General features: G+C 49.0%; 1 pseudogene; it reads left to right on the forward strand.

The window, feature by feature from the left end:
* The first annotated feature begins 786 nt into the window (after window positions 1–786).
* Window positions 787–7,130, forward strand: LOC121835692 (annotated as a pseudogene).
* Window positions 7,131–10,657: the final 3,527 nt, after the last annotated feature.

The following is a 10,657-nucleotide window of genomic DNA, read 5'->3' on the forward strand; positions in this document are numbered from 1 at the left end:
CGGTCCGCCAGCTTCAAATTTTTACCGTGACCTCACCCCCAATTTAGCGACACCCAGCTGGTGCTAATTGGGACCTTCACGTGACGCCCAAAATGTATAGAGGGTCGAAGCCTTTACCACCAAATGGCACCCAATTTTGACGAGGACCACTTCACAATTTGAACACTAGATGGCGCCTATTCCCAAAATTCGCTGGGTCTTTGGAAAGTTTTACGAGCTTGCCCCAAATTTTAACAGGGCTTTGTTTTAAAGCTTTACGCAGGATCAATATCAATCACGGTCCGCGAGCTTCAAAATTTTACATTCACCTCAATTTAGCGGGACCCAGCTGCTGCTATTTGGGACCGTCACATGACGCCGAAATTCAGCGGGTCGAGGACCCGATTTGCAACAGCTAAGGGGGCGCCACGAGGCTACGAGTTCGCGAGCATCGTTTGAATCGCGCGCGCGCGAAATCATGTGATAGGAAGACGAGCAACGTCCCACGACCATGGTCACATGACCTGCGGCAATGACGAATCCTGTTTTTTAACCGCATTACAAACGCCAAGTGGCAGGAAAACACGTGATCTGAATTTCACACACACACACACACGAACAACTAAGACGACTTAAGCGATCTCGGAAGCAATGTGCTCGTAGCTGATCCCACCGCCGGACGCGATAGCGAGCGGACGTGGGATGGAGCGCTCTTCAGCGACTACGTTAACGGCGGTTTCTAGCCGTGGTGAAGCTGGCGTCGGCCGTTTGCCGAATGACTACGCGGTTTTTTTGCCCTCGATTCCCTCCGGCGAAGCTATGAACCGCAGCGTTGTGCTGCACGTCGACACCCGGGGACGTCCACATCGAGTAGAAGATTTCGTTCGGCCGCTGAACCAGGGGACCTATGTTGGACAAATGTTTCGTTTCTCCTAAAAGAAACGGAAGTGACGACATCGCGTCTGATTGGTTGAGGCTCGAATGACGAAAGTTCCCTACGAAAATGTGGGCGGAGACGGCGAACCGCCCCCACCGGAAGTGACAACACTTTGACGTATCGTTTCCTCGGTGTTTCGTCTGAAAAGGGAACGAGTCTGTCGATGGTCTCTTCACGGTAGCGAAATTGGAAACACGGCGTCTCGGAGGCAGAGCGACAGTCTTTCTATTGTTGAACTTCTTTTATCTCTCCGGAAAGGCTCCACCGGCAGCACCGCGACACCGCGATGCCTTTGAACTACCGGAGGAAGCTTTGCGGAGGCAGTACCATCTCACCAAGAATGTGGTCCGTTGATTGTGCGACGAACTGCGCGAGGAGCCAGAGTTGAGGCTGCGAGGTTCGTGGACGGTGATGTCTGTGGAACAGCAAGTGTTGTGCGCACTTCGCTTTTAGCCACGGGGAGCAAACTGTGCGGGGAGCTTTCAGAGTATGGTGGCGAGCGACGAGCGCGACGAGCACATAGCGAGGAATCAGGCTACAGTCGGCATTGTTGTGCGGGCTGTGTCCCTCGCTATTCTGCAGCCTCTGGGGACCTGGCGCGGCTGGATCGACTTTTCCCAGACAACCGGCAAGAGGGAAGACGTCGAGAGGGGCTTCCAACGGTTCGGCAGGATACCCGGCGTCATCGGTTGCGTCGACGGGACGATGATCGCCATCGTCGGTCCGTCACAGAAAGACCCCACCGTCAGGAAGGCGGCGTATTGGTGCCGCAAACAATTCTACGCTCTGAACGCGATGGAGGTACGTATGATCACATATATACTACGTCTCACCTTAGCATGAACTAAGAAGACTGCAAGCGCGAACGGCTTGACTGGAGCACTCGCTGCACGAGCGCTCGTGCAGCCGCCGGGGCTTTATCCAAAGCAGCTAGCTCGCGCTTTTAGTTATAGGTCAATGCCCGTTCTGAATGGGTTTGAAAAAGAGCGTAACGCTAATACGGTGTGGATATGCCATTTTAGAGAGTTATGAATTGTTAGTACTCGTTCATCCTTCGCACAAGCGTTTCTTCGACGAAGGAAGGGAGGGTTTGTTAGCTGAAAAGCTTTCGATCTCTGTTTGCTTTCATATCGTGTTAGGCTTTTAAGCATTAGTCCCTGTCCTGCATGATAAAGTGTAAACTCTCCTTTGAAGAAAAAAACAAATTTGCCTAAACTATTGCGTGGATCAAAGGTAGTGGCTATTTATCATATAATTTTACTCTTTGTAACACAGACAGCGCTCTGTCTGTGTCCTCCTTCATCCAATATTCCGTCGTTTTTTTGCGCTGTCTTAATATTTTAAGTTTGTAGACCACATAATTTATGGTGGTGTGTTGTTCAACATGTAAATAGTGTTTGACAGGGCCCCATGACAATGAGTGCAATCAACTGTTTGTGGATTCAGTTGAATTAATGTCTACATATGTCTCACTATTGCAGGTGTGTAATGCCGACTGCCGGGTGATGAGCATCGACCCACGGTATCCTGGGTCGGTGCACAACTCCTTCGCGTGGCGCTACTCGTGGCTCCGGAGCAACTTCAAGCAAGGCCGGCTGATAGACGATGGCAGGCTCCTGCTCGGTAAGCATACTCCATTTGTTGCTTCTGTACATGATGGCTCTGCACCACTTATAAGCTACAATGTCACACATATTGTTCCGAACATGGATAACTGGCATGCGCTCTGGCCATACCTGTGACACGTCTCTTTGGAAACACTCCGACGCAGCTGTCAACTACAGGGGGGAAAGGTTGCAAACAGCAGTTTTACCTGCGTAGTTGTGAGCAATTTTAAAGGGATACTACAACGAAATTTCGGTGCTTATTTTTTGGTCTATACGTGTTCAAAAGAGCAGTATCACATCGAACTCTTCAATATCTTGTTAAAAAAGGCACTAAAAGGCATTTAAATAAATTAGACAATTAGCAAAGAGCATTTTCTAGATGTCGCTAAAGCCGTTTGTAATGCCCGTCTAGGAACCTTGACAGGTAGGGATGATAACTATCTTACCTAGAACTATACATGCTTTGAACCTGACGCCATCCCGACAGCTCTACGGCCAGCAGAAGAGAAAAGGGGAGGGAGGAATTCCACACTCGACGGGACTCTCTTTCGTGTGTCCCAAGGTGATAGAAGATTAACCCGTCACTCAAAATTCACACAAAAGCAGCTTTGGGGTTAGTTGCGGTGGCCCGATCGCTGGCGTGCTTCGACCGCTTTGGTTGCTGGAACAGCCAGGGAATCCTGACGACGTCTGCCTCGCCGCAGCTTTGCTCATCCCGAGATAAACTACATCACAATTGCATTGGATGTGACGTGCTCTCAGCTGGCTGCTCTCCGAGCCCTTGCCAGTGTGGGCTGTTTATAACGAAAAATACAGCCATCAAGCTCAAAATACAAATGTGCAATTGTCATTTACGGGTATTGTGGATCATATTCAGCCTATTTCTGAACACGACGGGTATATTTCAACTGTCGTTGAAGTATTCTTTAAAAAAAAAAACAGCATTAATATCATACATTTCCTTCTCCGACTCTGCAGGTGACAGCGGCTATGCCTTGGAACCTTGGCTCATCACCCCTGTCCCTGGATTCCACGCGACCTCCACCGCTTGGGGCCGGTTTAATAGGGCACATTCTTCGATAAGGTCCATTGTGGAGCGCTGCATTGGGCTGTCGAAAAGCAGATTCCAGTGTCTGCAAAGACACCGGACTCTGTATTATCATCCAAGAACAGCCACCGTCATTATATCGTCTTGCGCAGTGCTCCACAATATGTGCCTTTCATCGAGGGAGGCAGAACCGGACCCTGACGAGCCAGGGTTGGAGTCTGGGCCGAGCTTGGAGGGGTCAGTGGCGGATGACGAGAGGCTAGCTCCTGCCCACCCTCGGGTCAGCCTCTCGGACAGGGGGAGGGCTTTGAAGCAGCGCCTTGTTGCCCAGTTCCAAACCCGCCAGAGCCGTGCCTCCCCGGAGCCCCACGCAAGCCACAATGGCAGTCGCGCCCACCAGGGACGCCACCAGTGCCAAGGAGTCCGTCGCCACAATGGAGATCCCGCCCATCAGGGACACCATCGGCGACAGGGAGCCCCTCATTGTCCTCGCCACGGTGGCACTCCCGCACACCAGGGACGCCACAGGCGACAGCGCATCCCTCGTCGTCCTCACCTCGACTGATGCCCTCGCCACCAGAGAAGCCCCCCGTGGCAGTATGTGCCTCACGTGTTGCTCCACAGTCAAGGCCGTCCATAAGCTCCACAGTGTCAACTCCAATGCCTTGCGCAGTTCGTCGCACAACCTCCGCGTTACCTTTACGGACATGTAGTACCGCCTCCGAAATGCTATTCGGTGCATCACGGTGATGTTGATAGAGCTTTTTTTAATTTGCATGCAGGGTGCATAAAATGCCTGGAACAATAACAGAATGTTTTGTGGGTTACGTAGCTAGCTAACAGGGCATCTGGCTCGCCCTTGCAGGAAACGGATAACTCAATGAGGCTACTGGTGTGACCCGTTTTGCTTCTTTTACTGCAATATATTGTTTGTATCGGGTTTGGACATCGATTCATTTTCTCTACACTTCCATTGTCCTGTTCCATTTTACAATCTATTATGGTTACCACAGGGCCAGGTGTATTACTCGATAATCGCATATTGGATTTGTGTCAGTTTGAATGTATAAAGAAGACAACAAGCAGTGTCTTTGAAAGTGCTTTCTTTTTTTACAACAATGCCGTAACATGAAAAATAAACATGTTTGAAAACACAGGTTGGAATACTTTCTTTAAAATTGAGCGTGGACTATTAAACACCGTATAAATTCTTTGTCATTATCCAGGGTATATCACAGACATTATTTCACACTACACTTCACTTAATTCAGCACACTGCCATTTCGTGTGCGTTTTGTCACACATGGAAGCATGACAGATTCCATAGTAGAAGCATGTTGAGATCAACAATGATATAAGAAAACAAACAAACGAGAAACACAGACGAAGGAAACAGGACAAAATGCACTCTTAACTGAAGTTTATTGAAAATTTAACTTCAGCTGTGAGTGCACCTTGTCCTGTTTCCCTTCGGCTGCGTCCCTGTTTTTTTCGGCGGTTTTTCTGTTTGCAATGAACGAACTGGCCCAAATCGCCACTTTATTTCGATAAAAGAAAAATGGCAAACCCGGAGGCCAGTTTCAGGCGGGTGGTAAGTTGTGGCTAGAGTGCATACCTCTTGGTTTCAAATAAAGAAAACCCGGGAGCGCCCAGGGCCGAGTCCTCGCCCACCAGCGCCAAAATACGTGAGTATGATGACGCCAGCGAGCGCACCCGGGCGCCTCCGCCCCCTGTTTGCTTGCGGGTAAAGGAATAATTCAATAGCTTGGTCCACACTATGAGTAAACTACGCAAATCACCTCGCCTGTTTCGCCATCTCCGCAGCCCCCGCCCGCGCCTTCGACACCCGCATGGCCCAGTAGCGTTTCCAACCTTCCGGCTCCTTCCTTGGAGGCTTCCTTGGAGGCCCGAGGAAGTTGAGCTGGGAGGTTAGCTCGTTCCAGAGACGAACTTTGTCGTCTCTGGACAGCGCCGGGCTCAGCTTAGTTGAGCCGCGTACCAGAGAGGCCACATCCTCCTGTTTCTTGAGCAGTCATCAGCGCCAGAAATTTGAACTAGGCGCTCATCCGCGTCCCGCATGTTGTTCTAGCCTTTCATGCGAGTTTACTCTATCTAATATTTCCTGGAACCGCTAAAAAATCAGTTGTTTATTTCAATAGAGCACGTGTATTTTTTTAGTTTGACAAGTTTCTTTAAAATAGAGCCGATGTGAAGGTCGCCGCCGCAAGGGATTGGCTGCCATCGCTTGACTAAAAGCAGAAACTGCCTTTCCGGTTGCCGGAGAAACGGACGCTTGCGTAGGGACTAGATTCCAGATAGGTACCGCCGGGAAAGCGTAGGTACGGCAGGGAGACAGCGTAGCTACTTCCGCTCTTCGGTGGTTGGCTCTTGACGCCTCTCAAGTGAGTGACAGACGCCAATCTTGCAATGTCATCACGGCGTCAAAGAGGGCGGTTTCGCGGTGCGCGCCGTTGCTTGGTTACGCTCCTCCTGCCGGTACGTCACTTCTGTTTCTAGTTTCTCGAAAGTCCAACATAGGTCTCCAGGTGGGTGTCCGGGAAGAAGTGGAGGGCATGGGTGCCTTTCAAATGGGACACGTTTGGCTACTAAAGCTGCATACTACTGCAGCCAAGGAGAAGCTCTTGGCGACAGGGCACCTGCAAGTGAAAGACCGCCTGTGTCTGGTCATCGACCCTAACAAGCGGGAATTAAAAGTCAAAGTTCACTGGGCGGCGTTTGACGTGCCCGTGGAAACAATCCGTCGAGCCTTCGAAGCTTACGGAGAAGTCAAGGGAGTCATTCGCGAAAAGTGGAAAGTCGAGGGCCTGTCGAACGTGGACACCACGACAGTCATCGTGCGCCTGGTGCTTCGGGATGGCATGACGCCAGAGTCCCTTCCTCACCAGCTCCGGTTCCTAGGAGGCACAGTACTTGTGGTCGTTCCCGGGCGCGCGCCGGTATGCCTTCGCTGTCGACGCTCGGGACATATACGACGTGAGTGCAGGGTGCCTAGGTGCGAGGAATGTCGAGCCTTCGGGCACGACGCAAGGGACTGCGTGCGGTCGTACGCGCGAGCCGTCGCCAGCCATACCGCTGACGACACGGGTATGAGCCACGTCATGGACGAGGCAGAGGCGGAGGAGGCAGCGTCACCCACGACGATAGCTCCCTCACCAACAGAGCTTCGAACAACGGGAGCGGAGGCCAGTACGGCGCCGTGTGTCGCGCAAAATCAGGCGTCGACCACTCCTACGGCACTGGGAAACGGACTTAGCGGCGAGCCTGCGAGCGAAGTGAAGGTGACGGCGCAGGAGACACCGGACGCGAGCGACACGACAAAGGCCTCCGAGGGTGAAGACGCGGGTGAGACTTCGAGGCCAAGGCTGCCAAGCGACCATTCAACGAGACGACAGTGGCGACCGACACAGCTGGCCCTCGTGCGCAGCCGGGGCTACAAGAGGCAGCGAGCAAGAGGGGATGCCGAAGAGGTGGCCGTGGCGGGTCGGCGGCTGTACCCCGTGGCGGCTCGTCGGCTTTACCCCGAGACGACGGGCAGTGACTATCTGGTGCTGCGGCAGCTCCCTTTCAGGCACATAGGTGAGCGTTATGCTCGAGGTTTGAAACTTGCTCAATGGCAGTGTCTCTTGAAGGTTCATTACGTGTCGCTACGCTGAACGTGGGGGGCTCGCAGCTAGGCGTAGGCAACAGCAGCTCTACCGACTGTTTACTGAGCATGAGTTAGATATCGTGGCCATTCAAGAGATCAAAGTAGAGAGTGAGGGTCAAACCGACAGTTTGTTGCGGTTGTTTCAGTCGCGCTATGAAGTCTGCGTGAGCCACGCTGTTGGTTTGTCCGCAGGTTGCTGCTTGTTCGTTAAGAAAGCTGTTGGTGCTGTCGTCCACACTGTTACGACATGCCCGTCCGGGCGGTATGTTATGTGTGATTTCATCGCTTACAGTCTTGAGTGGCGGGTAATTTGTGTTTATGCTCCCAATAAGCCCGATGAGCACTGTTTTTTGAAAATATTTATGGGTTCTACCAGTGCGATCGACTTATTATATTTCTAGGAGACTTTAATTGTGTTTGCAAAAGTGAAGACCGCTCCAATGGAGGGCGCTACAAAGACGCCAGTGTTATGGCTTTAAATAACCTTATTGGGCACTGTGAGTTGGAAGATATTGCGTGTTGCCTGCCTCGTTCAAAGGGTCGGGTGTACACCCACTTCCAAGGTACCAGTCACGCCAGGTTGGACAGAATATACATTTCGTCGGATTTGGTTCCCCTTAGTGGTCGTTACTCGGTCAACTACCTTTCCTTTAGCGATCACTGCCTTGCTAGTGTTCAATTAGATGTCAAGAAAAGCGGGCCACCTTTTTCGTGGGAGCAGTGGAAAATTAACGCGAAGCTGATGCGAGATGAGTCTTTTAGGAATTTAGTCAAGGAGAAATGGCATGAAGTAGAGCGGAAGGGAGGGTGTGTCATCGAGAAGTGGGAGACCTTCAAGCAGGAGGTAAAAAACAGCGCAAATGTGAGGGCGTGTTTCTTGAAGTTCCAAGAAAAGAAAAACGAAGATGTGTTGCGTAAAAACCTGAAGAAGCTTTTACGGGAAGAATGCCGAACTCCCGGCCTTTTTATGGATGACATTAATAACCTAAAAGCCCAACTTGAGATCATAGATCAGGAAAGATATAGGGGAGCCGCTATACGAGCCTGTTCCGAAAGATTCTTGGTAGGAGAAGCGCCCACAAAAAGGATGGTTGCCGCGGAAAAACAATACGCGCGCGGCAATGAAATAGTGGAAATCGAACACCATGGCGTTCGGTCTGACGAGAAAAATTTCATAGAAAAGGCTTTTGTAGAACACTACACTAATCTTTTCAGTCGTCATGCCCCACAAAAGACGGCGCTTGAAAGCGAGTTCTTGTCTTTACTGCCAAAAATAGATAGTAATTTAATAGGTTTCCTTGAAGATCCGATAAGCCTGTTGGAGATAACAACTGCGATAGAAGATTTGAAACCTGGGAAATCGCCAGGCCCAGATGGGTTGACCGCACTTTTCTATGAGACGTTTAAGCATGAGGTTGCAGTTATTTTGTTAGATGTTTTTACTAAAGCGTATGACCGAAAATACTTACCGCCATCGTTTCTCCGTACGCATACGGTATTAATCCCTAAGTGTGACGACCGCGCTAAACTTCGTAGTGTAAAATCTTATCGTTCTAAAACGCTTACTAACATAGACTACAAAATACTAATGAAAGTCCTCGCTAGACGACTGCAATGCGTGATCACGAACGTGGTAGGGCCGCACCAGACGTTCGGCATACGGGGTCGAAGTATTTTAACTAACATTCATGTCGCTCGGAGTATTTTGGAGTGCTGCGACTCAGAGATAATGAAGGTACCGATGTTACAGTTAGACTTAGAAAAAGCCTTCGACCGCGTGTCTCATGATGTCCTCTTTAGTGTTTTGGAACATATAGGGGTAGGGTTTGTAATTTTAGAAGGAGTGCGGATGGCGTACTGAAACTGTACAACGAGCTTGATTGTCAATAATCGTGTAAGCGAACGCATCCCTGTCAGATCTTCCGTAAGGCAGGGATGCCCGCTATCACCACTATTGTTTGCTTTGTATATAGAACCCTTTTGTTTGCGCATTATTCATGAGCAGAATGTTCCCGGTTTTACTCTAAACACATGTGAGGTCCAAATACTGGCTTACGCGGATGATATTGCGATATTTTGCACCGATAGAGGGAGTGTTAAAAAAGTAATCAAAATCACAAAGACCTTCTGTTTGCAACCTGGGTGTTCAATCAATTGGTCAAAGTGTTTGGGTTTCTGGCATGGCGAGTGGCCATCCAAACCGAGAGTGTACGGAAATATCGAATGGAAAGCCTTACCAACCCGTTATCTCCCTAGTAAAAAAAATTATATGAATTTTTTTCTGATATGTTTATTGGACACCTTTTTCATATCAGAACTTATTATTTCATATCAGTTTCCTATGCCGCATATCAGTTACACTAGGCTAGGTGGCGCTAGGTACCGCCCAATTCATGTGCTGCAAAAATATATTTATTTACTCACGCCACCATGTAGATACATTACGCATACCACTAGCATCAGTTGAACAAATACATTGAGGGCATATACACATACACGGCACAACAAACATGAATACAACAGCACACCCAATAACTACTTCGGAGCTCTGCGTTTCCGCCTTTTATACAGGTCGTTTTGTAAGTACGAAGTTTTTCGGTGACCTCCTACGCAATAAATAATATTTTCAGCGTGTTGGATTTTTTTCAGTAATGTCGTACCTCTGAGAGTATTTAGAACGGCTCAGGGGACGAATCTCCTAATAAAAAGTAAACGCTCATGCCGTAATTATTTGAAAGCCAGTAAATCAAGCCGCTCCACTGCGGTTCCAAGTCACGTGTTTGCTTTCCCGCGCGGCACGTCGTATACTGAAGAAACTTATATGAATTTATTTCTTATATGTTTATTGGACACATTCATATCAGTTGGCAAATGTTGCATATCAGCTCTTATATGTCGCATATCAGTTTTTGGGTATTTCATATCAGTTCTTATATCGCATATCAGTTTTTGGATATTTCATACCAGTTGGCATATGTTGCATATCAGTTCTTATATGTCGCATATTAGTTTTTGGGTATTTCATATCAGTTCTTATATCGCATATCAGTTTTTGGATATTTCATATCAGTTTCATATGTCGCATATCAGTTTTGAGATATTTCATATCAGTTCTTATATAGATTCATATACTTTTTTTCAGTAGGGCTAGGCGTCCCACTAGAGTGTTACCATGATAATGCCCAATTCTGGCGCGAAGAAAATGATAAGCTACATGATAAAGCAACAGAGAGCGTTTGCCGTCATATGTCAATGTTCGCACGCGCCACGGTGTGTAACCTATTTTGTGTTGCAAAGGTATGGTACCTACTTCAAGTACTGCACTGTTCTCGTATTTCCATTCAAAGGTTGCATCGTGTTTTCGCGGTATTCCTTTGGGTCTCTTCTTGGGAACGTACTAGCCGAGCGAACCTATTTCG

The sequence above is a fragment of the Ixodes scapularis genome, unplaced genomic scaffold, assembly GCF_016920785.2.
Source record: "Ixodes scapularis isolate PalLabHiFi unplaced genomic scaffold, ASM1692078v2 PGA_scaffold1__304_contigs__length_218370807, whole genome shotgun sequence".
Classification (NCBI taxonomy): Eukaryota; Metazoa; Arthropoda; class Arachnida; order Ixodida; family Ixodidae; genus Ixodes; species Ixodes scapularis.